The sequence below is a fragment of the Grus americana genome, chromosome 2 (genome assembly GCF_028858705.1).
Source record: "Grus americana isolate bGruAme1 chromosome 2, bGruAme1.mat, whole genome shotgun sequence".
Classification (NCBI taxonomy): domain Eukaryota; kingdom Metazoa; phylum Chordata; class Aves; order Gruiformes; family Gruidae; genus Grus; species Grus americana.
Genome location: NC_072853.1, coordinates 89,771,671 through 89,784,239, shown reverse-complemented (window position 1 = coordinate 89,784,239; position 12,569 = coordinate 89,771,671). Strand labels below are relative to the sequence as shown.

The window sequence follows — 12,569 nt, the reverse complement described above, 5'->3', positions numbered from 1 at the left end:
GCAAGGGACAAATGCCGTCGTTTTGCAGGATCAAGCCCATCGCGTGACGCAAGAGGCCAGTTTTCCCTCTGACACGCGTGAGGGGATGAGGTACTTAAAGATCAGTGCAACAAACAGGTGCCTGCAATGTTCACATAAGCAATGTTTCGGAGGCAGAAATAGTAATAATAAAACTAAAAAATAAAAATATAAACCTGGGTATGGTTTCTCTTAAATGCAAATTAAGATTTAAATATAAAAATGATAGGCTTCTGCTAATCCTTCTTAGGAAATCATAAATTGTTAATCAGACCTTAGGCGGTGTTGTTTAATACCAACTTTAATAAAATAGCTGCCTGAAGCAGAAAGACAGTTGGGATCCTGACTCTAAAACTTTGGTAGCCTCATCCACATTTTTGTAGCCTGAGGCTCTTACTCTACCATTGATACCAACTCCTTTGAAATATGCTCATTTTTTAGGCTGCTAAATTATTAAACAGCTTATTAGTAGAAAGATTAGATGGAAGAAAAGTCATCTCTGTATGACGGGAAATGGATTGGAAGAGGAAGGAAAAGTTGAGGGAATATTTACATAAAAGATACAGCTCTGTTGTTGATATACAGAGGTAATCCATAATCCATAATTCATTTAAGAAATGAACCCATCAAATTACATCACAATGCATGACAAATTGCTACTGTTGAGCTATCCTACAATAAATTACATAGAATCATTCCTGTCAAGAGTAAAACTCGTTGGAGACTAAAAAAGCAATGTCGCTACAAGGTTGTTTTCCCTGTTGTTCCATAGGATTTGTCTATCACACACAATGTCTCACATTTCCACCACATACTTTGACGGGCATAGCCAAAGTTCCCTTGTACAGGGTAACCACAAAGTCTGGCAAATTAAAACTGCTTTGGAAATTGCAAGAAAAGGGGGAAGGAAGAAAAGGGAGAAATGTTTCTTCCTTATTATGCCTTAATAATATTTGTCAGTCAGGTGAGCAGATCTTTAGACTAAAAAAATAAGAAGCGGTCATTTCCTTAAGTGCAATGTCTTTTCACTGTATGTCCAGAGCAGCTTGTTAGCATGCTAATTGTTTAGTTTAATATGCAATACAGAGCACACTTACTACTTTGAAGTGCTTATTCATGATGTCATGGATATTAGTGTATATTTCTTAATTACACAACAGGACAATCTTTCCCCCCTTCAACCTACACTTTCTGTTGCTCTGATTGGTTTCTCTAACTAGCCAGAATAATCATTTTGCCACACAGAAGCAGATAAGAAAAAAAAAAGTAAACAATTTTAAAAGCCATTTTAATTTAATAACAAATTGGGAGCTGTACTTTGTGTTAAATTAGCACTGCAAGCCTCATACCAATTCAAGGCAAGGTTCCTTGTTAGTTACTGCTTAATTAATCAGTCCTGTTTCCATCTAAATGAAAAGTTTTCTCTCTCTTCCCTATCATCTCTAATATCTCATTTCAGGCAACACATCAAGTTAATCTTGCTTACATTAGCAACTTATTTCTAATGGCTCAGCTCAGTTATTTACAATAATTCATCCTATCCCAGCTTGCAGCTGAATCCTGCTTGGTCTCTTTGCTCTGTTCGGACGGTCAGAGTCGATGGTAAAACAGCAAGTGCAGAGCGAGCTCATCCAGCCCCGTGATGCACCGTGAGGTCAAAGACCTACTTCGAACACACTGATGTCTACTGAACTTTTGGCTTCCTGGCGTGTCTCGTCTTCCCAAAGGCAACATGGTGCCTAGGGACATGGTTTAGTGGTGGACTTGGCAGTGTTAGGGTAACAGTTGGACTCGGTGATCTTAAAGGTCTTTTCCAACCTAAACAATTCTATGATTCTAACATGCACAGAGCTGGGCAAAGGATTCTTATCTTATAAAACAACAAATGAGCATGAAACAGTCCAATGGAAGAAGAGAAATATGTAAGGAAAGGAGAACACAGAAAGTTGGGTGGTGCCTGAAAACCTGTCCTCGTTACCCTTTATATAGCACATCCTGTAAACAAAGCTGGGATAACCATGAGTCCTGCGCTACCATCAGTAGTGTATATGAAAAACATCAAGCCTGTCACCACGTCACCTTTGAAGGGAGTGAAGAACGGGACTTGAAGCACCGGCTGATCAAGTACCTCCTCCTTGTGCTCCACCATTCCCAGAGCAGGAAACTGCTGTCACTGCCATAATCTGGTACTTTCTATCACCGTGGTAGCCAAGCACACTAAATTTGGGACTTGACGAAAGACATCTGGAATTTTGGATTGCACCAACCTGGCCCGTGTCAAACACTTACTGAAGCTGTGGTTGCTGGTAGCCATCTATTCTATGTGCTCACCGTTGCTGGGTTCAGCCTCCAGAAGTAAGTTTTTCAGCTGCCTCTGGGGACTGGGGTGCCTGCCCATGTCAGGATGCCTGCTGCTATCCCCCCACACCCAACCCCCCCCCAGCGGCACTGCTGCTCCAGCAGCTCCGTCCGACGGGGACCCACAGCCTCTGAGATGTAACAGATACTTGCTCGGGTCAGGGCTCGAAACTAAATCTGCACCTGAGGTGCCTGCATCACATGAAGGCTGGTTTTAATGCCAGTTTGAGCAAACATAAATACCTCTGTAATAAACACAAAATTCACTTAATATTAAACGAGCCATTCCAAAAGGGCAAAACCTCTTTGTTCCTGAGTAACCCTGGTATTTAATTTCGCTCATCCAAGATTCAGGATGGTATTGCAACAGGAAACAAGGCTGTGCAGTGTATTTTAACCTCCTAGATTTGTGGCAGCCAGCTTCTGACCTCACATTTACCAGCCTGGTTGAAATTACAACCTGTTGCTAAGGAAAACTCTGTCATACCTTAAAGTAACTGTGATATCAAGTAGCTTTGAGATATCTGACAAATGAATTACCGTAGATTAATGAGGAGCCGCTTCAGAAATCCTGCAAAAGACACCCTAACATGTTACAATATGATAATACATTTCATTTAGTAACAATATAAATTCCATGCTGAGAAAAGTGGGAGCCTGTTTTTGTGTTGCTTTGTGGGGTTTTTTTCCAAGAGGAAGAGAAATCCTTTCTACAAATCGGAATGCACATTTCTGTTTCCGATGGGAAATGCTGCTCTGAAAAGCACTGAATTTCAAAGCTGCTTGAGATTAGATTGTCTGCAGAATTGTGCTGATGGCTGTAAATATTAATAAATAAGATACACTAGGCCAGCTTTTTTCCTCAGATGCTTATGCACTCCTTCCTCTTAAGTGCAGATGACCTGAAGACACAGGCACCAGAAGGAAGAATCTGAGCTAAGAATCGGCTTCAGTGATGTAATGCACAGAGACACTTGCACAAAGGAAAGATGCTCCTGCTATGTTCCAGCAGACCCAGCCAGCAAGTGACAATCTCAGTCCAGTCTTCTGCATCCCCGCTGCAACTGCCCCCAGCTGCTGATGCAAGCAGAAGGACAGCAGCGAATCCATCGCCGTGCTGTACAAATGAGCCAGGGCTATATTGCTGAAGGGGCTTCAATGGGAAATGATGATCATTCCTTACACAGGTTTGGGGTTTTTTTTTTTTTTTTTCCATCCCCACTTTTCCTAGTCTACTAGGGAGACCAAGTATACAGATCTTTGGAGGTCACAGTTTGGTCACCATGGAAATAATTGCAAAGTTGTAAACACTTCATTACAAGACCCTGACATCTTGATCCAGGAAGGCACTTAAGTATTCAAACAGTCTTGTGGACTTCAGTGCAGTTTATTGGTATGTTTAAAAGTAAACTGCTCTGGGACCAGGTATGATAAGGCAGAGAGATCAGAACACCGCTTTGTTTATAGCAGAAATAACTTGGTAATTATCAGCAGTGAGAAAGGAAATACCATAGCAGGGCATTCATATTATTTAGACTTAAATGGAGTTTAGATGAAATACAGAGTTTTATAAAAGTGGTTGGCACAGCATGAATTGCTTAAAGGGATGTGACTGGTGGACTTAAAAGTTGCTTCAGCATCTTTTTCCCTTTCAGTAGTGACAGCTAAATTGAGCACCAATTTCACAAAAGGAATTTGCTCCCTGAAAGGGATTCTAACTCTATATATTGCTGCTCTGTGATCTGCCAGAGCACTCTTCGCACTGTGAAAACGAGGAAATAGGCTCTCTTGAATTCTTGCAGTGGTCGATCAGTTTGCGAGGCCAGCTCCAAAAGCATTAGGGCGTAGTAGGTGGTATGCAGCTCGGAACCTGGTATTATTTGGACCTAACCCTGCCAATTAACTTGTAAATTTAATGTGTCTTTTTTATGTGTCTTTTTCTACTCTCCCTCTACTTATTTATACTAGGATCAATACCCATGCCAGGAGTATTGGTATATATTCAACTTATTCAACTAACTTCCCTTTGACTCACCTTCGTATCTATGCACTAGGAATACCACTCCTTAGGTGTTCACAAAGCAAGGGCGCTTTGAAATGAATTCATACAGGCGTGGACGTGAACAAGAGAGAGCGTGGTGTGACCTCTGGCTGCCCCAAACCACGGGCAGCGGCATGCAGAAAAGGCAGCCTTTTATGAGACTTTTTTATCCCCTTCTCTCCCACAGGCATAAGTAGGTGGGAATGGACGAGGCAGAGAATGGTAAAGAAACTCTGCGGCCAGTCCAACTGGGCCAATGCAGAGAGGAAGGTCATCGCCACCTCGCTTGGGGACAGCTCAGACTACTTTCTCCCGGGAATAAGATATTCAGTCTTGTCCCAGACGGCTCTGGAGCTACCCAGCCTCCCCCTTCCCCTCCACGCAGAACACGGCTGAACAAACAAGCAAAAAACATCCAGAAAATCCTTTGGGGAGAAAGTGTCAAAGCGGCTGCAAGGAGTCCTTGAGAAAAATAATTGGCTTTCTTTTGGATGAAAAAAAGAGACCCAAATCTGATTTTTTTTCCCCCATTCATTCTTTGATCAGCTCCAACAACTCGAGTGAGCAGCAGAGAGGCAGGAGGGCTGACTGCAAGCTGTACTTGCTGTAAGATCCTGGTTCAGCATCCCTGCTGTGCTACGGCCTCCTCGTGCGACCTTGGGCAAGTCACTCATCTCCGTTGCGATTCGCTTCTCCCTGCTGTAAAATAAGGCCAGTTATACAGGCCAGTCTCACAGGGCAGGGGGGTGGAGTGGGTGTGTGGTGAAGACGCATTTTTTAGACATTGTGGAATACTTGAACAGCTTTTGAGTGAAGGTCCCACGTTGATCAACTATGCCTTGTCCCTTACTTGAAGCAAGGCTCCCAGATGTCCACAGAGCATCTCACGATGATAGTGGTTTGTGGGTTGAGGTTTTTTTGGCAGGATACTATAAGCTATTTTGTTTTCTTTTTGTCCATGAAGATGCTTTTGTCACATAATGATTGCCAGACTAATGACACCCTAAAGTTACAAACCACCAGGCACTCAAAGAGAATCAATTCAGTGAGGAAACAGAATGCTTAGGGCAAATCTAAGAGTAACCGTGCTTTTAATTTTTGTTAGTCTATTGGAACTGAGGGGGACGAGAGAGGAGGACACACGGATATCTTTCTACCCAAGAGGGCTTTCCCTCAGGTGAGAGTGTCAGTACGGAGGTTGGCCCCCACGCTGCTTGGCGTCAGCACCTGGGTTGGGACCCACAGGCACATGTGGTTGTCCCACCACCCCACACACGGGACAGGTCTGGATCCCCATGATCTTCGAGAACGCAAAGCAGAGTTACTGTCAGAGGCAAGTATTTTCTTTGAGTTTGGTCTTACCCTTCACACCAAAGCAGAGCTACATGCTAATGATCGTGTTGATTAAGCAGCCTTTGTGCTTATAGAAGCTATTAACTGACAATTGAAATGCAGCAGTTAGGGAGTAGGCGGCTCTGCCTTACACCCAGACGAGCACACACCTGCAGTACCTGGGGAAACTCGACTAGCGTTTAATTTCTTTGCTAATTTTCAATTCCTGCTGACCCTTCTCCTAGGTTCTCCTGCTCTGGCACTGCGATTAGATGCAGAAGTGGGAATGCTGGAAAGATACACTACCTATTATCTCGCAGGCAGCTGTAAACATTACAGCAAGATAATGGAATTAGTTTAGCTGAGAGGAATTAAGGTACCCAGATAGTACCGGACTGATCTCATTCATAAAGTGCTCTCTTCTGTGCATTGCGGTGTGTCACTAGGGAAGAGCTGAGGGGTTACGATGGGTATTTATGTTACAAATCAAATCTAATAGTCACATTCTGGCTAGAACTAAGCACTTTCTGACTATATATAAATACTTATGTATATCCTGACCAGATAAGCTATTTAATCCATAAAATATTTGCCCACAATGCCAGAATAAAGCCATTATTGAACAGGTTACTTAAAACATAGCAAGGTTGGCACTGTTCCTGAGTGCGACCAGATGGAAGTGTATATGCTGTTTTGTCTGTGCGCTTGGCGAAGAGGAGAGTATGGAGAGGGTGTCTTGTGGCTGGGTGTGAAGAAAGATAATGCAGTATCAGTGTAATCTTGGATGTTTCAGCACAGTGCTATCAAGTGCTTTGGCACCGTCACAGTTAAGCAATCACTTCCTCGCTTAAAGCTTCTTTTTGGAGGTCCAACACCATAACTCATGAAGGACACCATGCCAGACGTGCTTTTTCCATCCTGGCAGGGCTCACAGTCTCCCCTCACCAGAAAGATGCAGTTTCCCTTCGCCGTCAGCATTGCTCCTTGCTGCTGCTAAGGGGGTTGCAGCTGCAGGAAAAAAAATGTCTTTTCTGGTTTGTTTTGAAAGAGGAAAATGCTCGAGGAGTGGGTAGCTCCACGAGACTGGATGTACCAACCAGTAACATTAATTCACACCACTCTAAACAGTCCTGAACTACAGTTATCCTAATTTCTTCTGGGAATGCTCCTGTTAACAAACAAACAAAAGCATAAATACAAATATTCACAGTATTTGTTTGGGCCTTTCAGTGCCAAGTGCACAACCGGGAAAACAAAGTGGAAGACAATGTTGGCAACCAGCCACACCTGGAGTAAGTACAGGAGATGGTCACAGGCGCAAGAAGGGATAACGCTGCCTGAAACAGGGAGGCGAAGCCGCTGACGGGTGGTCAGGATTAGGACATTCAGCAGTGCCCTGGAGAAGCTTAGGAACCTGAGGCTGGATGGTCCCCCAACAGATATCGGCCAGTCATTGGGGAAGAATGAGAGAGAAGCTCTTAGGCTGAGATTTACAGCGAGAAAAAAAAAAACAAATGGATGTGAAGTTCTCAAACTCAAACTTTAAAAATGCTTTTATCCAGCACTTTCTCCACCTAGTTCCACTGCAGTGTCGCTCACAACACAGCCCAGAGAGGATGACTTTTTCTGTTGATGTTTTGCATTATTTATGCGTTCTTCAAGGGTATTTTTAAAACTCAGACAGGGACTAATAATCTGCCCCGAACCTTTTGTTAAGCAATAAAGACAGATAACAGCCCAGTTTAATTGCAGTAAACATTCCCTCTATATCTCATCTCTCCCCATCCCAAATGAAAAACGGGAAGATGTCTTAACACTTCTCTGCTCAGAGCCCAGTTTCTCCAGACCCCTCAGAAAGGACTCCCATGACTAAACAAGCAGCATGAGCAAACCAGCTGCTATTGGATTTTTATCTCAGCCAGCGCACATTTAAACTTGAGAACTGAGCTTATACTGCAGGTTGAATCCTGCACAGAGTCAGAAGAGATCGGGTTTGGTGGCACGCAGAGCTGTTCGCTTCATGCACAGAATGGGGGACTCACTTTAAAGGTTTATGTTGAAAAGGTCCTGAATTTGGCCCCACATGGCAGTCAGGATAATCACAACTAAGTTTGTCAGCCCTGTTTCTGAGAGTTGTGAACCCAAGTAATTATTCAGAAAAAAAGAAAAGGATAAAGAACCAAATCCCAAATGACGGAAAGCCTTTGAAGAAATCGGAACAGTTGCTGCAGCTAACTAGGTCTTTCAGGGGTTAATGAAGAAGTCTCCCTAACACCCAGCATCCAAGGCACAGCCCCTCCATGGTATTTCCCGCACGCTTACGATAATCAAAAGATACTGAAAACCAATTCTGCTATATTCGGGTATAATTGCAGCAGAGCCACTAGAGGAATTGCAACCATTATGCAAGATGAGGCACCATCACAGTGGGGCCTGCTGCTTCCAACGAATTCTACCCCTCGTTTTTATAGATTTCAGCTACCTTTCATTTTAGTAATTAGCCACCATTTCCAAGGAGATCCATAAGCAATTTCCTGCCAATCTTGAGCCATAATGCTACAAGATTGCACTAGAAAGGGAACATAGTTTAAAAGTAGTCAACAAAGGGCAGGCAGCGCACTTCAAAGTTCAGTTAAGCAAGAGATGGAGACCACCATTTCGCTTAACAACGCCCTCTAGATCTGCTTGACCTGCACTACACAGTGCACAGGCATCCACTGGAAAACCCAACAGCGATTCCTTCCACACCCCAAAATACTGCAGGAGTCTATTAACAAGCAGCAGATAGGTGTGCTGAAATCTTCAGTCAAAGCAAAAATGATGTGGCAGACCTGAGGGGAGAGCGGACTGGAGGGAGGATCCTGCCCCGAGGAAGCCAGTGTGCCCTTGAGTAGAGGGCTGCTCGCAGAGAGAAGGTGCTCTGGCAGGATCTCAGCTGGGGAAAGCACAAGCGTGTTCATAACTTCTATGAAGTTTGCATTAGTTTTGAGATCTTCAGCAGAAAGGAGGGGGGAAAAAAAACCCCACAACATTTTTTTAACATGTGTGTTTTGCTTTCAAGGAAGTCTCTCAACTAAATATTATTGAAACAGCAGATGGCAAAATGCAAACTTTATGAAAGGGAAGGCTGCCTTGAGCGGCAGGTTACTGTTTGCATGGGAGAGCTGTGCAAGGAAGGGAGGGAGGGAGGGAAGAGTCAGAAGTTAAGACGCATATTTCTAGCTGAACAACTTGGTTAGAAAATGATGACCATGTCTATAAATGTAATCTTTGGAGTGCTGGCATGGAGATATGCAAGAGCTGTGAACTGGTGTGAAAACTAAAATACCTAGAGGGACTAATAAGTCCCTACGGGGACCCCAGTTTCTTAAATGGCTGCAAAGGATAATTGCAGAGAACAGGATTGAATCAATGCCATTTTCCCTGGGAAGAAAAAAAAAAAAAAAAGTATTGCTTCCTCTGATTACGTTATTCTGAAAAGACTGGCTGCTTTCCCCCTCCCTCCCTCAGCTCAAAAGTCAACTGCAAGCCACTAGAAATATGTCCAGAAAGATTATGGTGCAGCTGAAAGCCAGAAGCATATGAGATTATATATTTACCGGTGCTGTGTCAGATAACATCTGAGAGGAGAGGAAAAAGGGATTCAGCCCTGCAGTCTTTATTAGCATGTTTGGGCTGTTTAAAGGAGCTATCCAATTGTGTCATTGCTGCCAGGCCTTTAAAACTGTATATATCCATGATAAAGGAATCTACTTGATCTTGATCACAAGCCTCCAAGCCCTACCCGACTCTCCTGTGACATGCAAACTTACTGCCTTTAAACAGGAATTAGAAAAAAAGAAATTAATAGGGATGCACCATTACCCATAGCATTATATTGCTCAGGAACAGATGTTAATCAATTTTATGGAATGCTTTAAGTAATATGCAAGCACTTTTGCACAGAACTGACTGCATAATAGAGATTTCAACCCAGCAAATACATGAGATAAGCCTTTATCTTGACTGGGAGAGTTACGTCTATTTTGATTAAAACCAAAGAGGTCTGCACATTCAAGCAATTTTATTCCCTTGGAATTATGTTATTTCCAGGATGCTATCACATATGGTCCTATGACAAAAGGGAATGGAAATAACCTTGCTCTTGATTGTAGTGTTCTCCTTGCACATATGTTCATGCACATAGCTCATGAAGTACACATGTGGGATGTATGTACCGTCCTCACAGGTTTCTGAATAGACAGGAACAACTGTACTCTCTCTATTCCAGCTGTGCTAGAAGAATAGTAAATTTGGAGAAAGGACTGACGTTACACTCTAAGTAATTTTTGCTACAGAATCTCCCATGCAGTGCTAACAGAACTTTAAAATCCCACATCGTACACAAGTACAAGGAAAAAGGTGCCCCATCTTCTCGATTTGTATAGAAGTAGCAGCTGTGCCATCATGCTGGGAGTAATTTCAGTCATTAAACTTCTTGATCCTTGAATGTCATCAGGAGTTACTTAGGTGACCATCCACTTGCACTTACAAAGTACTGCATTTAACTCTCCATAAAATATGGATTTTATTGCAGCAGTGACAAGACTTCTTTCCACAGCCACTGACCTCTACTGCTATTGCTTATCTCTTGACTCAACCTTTTGCATAAGAATACACATATATAGTACGCATACTGTGTATTGATTTCCCTCTGTGTGCATGTAAGTGCTATATACATGTGAATATATAAATAGTTCAATCTATCTGACATACAAAGTATGTTACCAGCTCCTTAGAAACATTTACAACATAACCAAATTCAGCACTTTCTTTCTGCAATTATCCAACTTCTCTCCTGTAAAATGCCTGTACGCCTACCCCCTTTCTTCCACCACCTCCATCACTCCCCAACCTGTTCTTTTATCAAATAAAAAAGATTTCACATTTGTCAATTCCTGTAACGTCCCCAGATCTGCCCCCTCTGCCCCCTTCTTTTCACTGAGGGAGCGCCGTACTTCAACTGTGCTCTACATTCAGCTCTGCACTTTGCCTCGGATTTTGCTCATGATCCGAAAGGTTTTGCCCTGTATCCATTTCACAGCAACTAGGCAGTGTCAAGAAACCGAGACAGATTTATTTTTTTAATGATTATTATTACGTTCTAGCTATTCACCACCCTTCTCCTTTTGTTGTTGTTATTATTATTGTTATTATTATTATTCCCTTCCAAACACACACGACCCTCCTCCCGCTCTCACCACCTCCCCTCGACCGAAGCGTCTCGCTGGCGATAACAATTCCCAGGAAAACGCCGCATCCCTTCGCCTGACTTAAAATGACAGCAAACGTGGTCCCCACACGCCCCTGAGCCGCCGGGCACACCGCGGAGCCCCGAGGGGGGGACACCCCGGCGCGGCGGTGGGGTGCAGAGCCCTCCGTAAGACAGCTGCCAACTTTGCAAAACAAGTGCTTGCCCCCCCCCCCCGCCTCCGCCCAGCCCCCCCCCCTTAATTAGCATTCCCAATAAGCACAGCAAAAAGAAAAAAAGAAAAAAAAAAAAAAGAAAAAGGGAAGAAGGCAGCTGCCTGCTGGCAGTTGAAACTTGCTCCTCGAGAAGTGCCAAGCCGCATCTCCTTACCGGCAAGCAGGGACGACGGGGCCGAGCCTCGCCCGGGTCGGCGGCGCGGCGGCAGCGCGGCTCCCCTGCCCCTTCTCCCCGCCGCTCAGCCTCCCCGCCTCTCACTGGGGCTCCCGCTCGGCCAGCAGCACTTTTTAACTCCAGCATGCAGGCAGCCCAAGCCGAGGGGGCTCTCTATCTGATTGGTTTCCATTCAGTGCTCCTGATTAATAAAAAAAAAAAAAAAAAAAAAAGAGGAGGGGGAGGGAAAGGGAAAAAAAAAAAAAAAGCCAAACTCCTCCCTCCCTGCTTGTCTCCCTGGCAGGCGCACACACACACTCAGACACACGCGAGCATGCACACACGCACTCGCACACACACTCGCACACACACGCACTCCTGGCGCCGGCGCTGCGGATGCCGGAGCCGCCGGAGCTGCCGCACTGGGGACGGGGAGGCGCGGAGCGGGCGCGGAGCGGGCGCGGGAGCGGAGAGGGCTCCTCCGGGCGGGCAGAGATTTGCAAGTGAATGCGGTGGGAGGGCAGAGGGGGAGGGCTGTGCTAGGGAGCCCCCCTTCCCCCCGAGAGCCGCTCCGTGCTTGAGGTGGAGAGCAGCCAGCTTCTTCCTAATCGTTTGGTAGTGATAGTAAAAGCAGAATAAAATCGGGGGAGGGGGGGATAAAGAGGAGGGAGAGGCACGCTCCTCTGTTGTGAACTGTGTTTGTGCTGTGCGGCTTCTCATCCTCGGAGCCGTTTTTAAGTCCTTCTCTTGGCACCAGAGATGCCCGAGTTGTCTTTTCCCACACTTCCCGGGAACTTCCAGGACTTGATGAATCAAGAATTTCGGTGAATTATTAATGGAGATGACACTTTGTGGGGGTGATCACATGTGGCGGTTTCTATGTGAATGGGAAGCAGCGGAGGAGGATTTTCCAGGTGCCTGCCTTTGCTCAGGCCCCCTCTTCCCAGAGGGCTCCCCACTCACGAGGTTATGACTAATCTTAACGCAGAATGAACTGAAATCTCGGCTTTTGCCGTGGGACTCGCGAAGCCCCTCTGCACACATGCATATTGGACAGCCTCCTTCCCTCCAAGTCTAGCCTGAAATAAAGCTTTAGGTGTTTTAATCTAAATACTAAATGACAAGAAATTACCTGGCAGTATATTATTTACCTGACGAGAGTCCAGTCCAATTCAGCTGCACGGTGTCCCCTTAAGATTC

At 44.7% G+C, this 12,569-nt stretch overlaps 1 protein-coding gene across 5 annotated transcripts in view; it reads right to left on the bottom strand.

Annotated features, from left to right (window-relative positions):
* Positions 1-11,955, bottom strand: part of CDH6 (cadherin 6) — a 111,576-nt gene extending 99,621 nt beyond the window's left edge. For 4 of the 5 annotated variants that reach the window (XM_054816044.1, XM_054816043.1, XM_054816045.1 and 1 more), the window contains exon 1: positions 11,370-11,955. The gene's annotated coding sequence lies outside the window, so the exon portion shown is untranslated. The remainder of the gene's footprint in view (positions 1-11,369) is intronic. The other variant, XM_054816046.1, reaches the window with a different exon arrangement.
* Between the last annotated feature and the right edge of the window lie 614 nt (positions 11,956-12,569).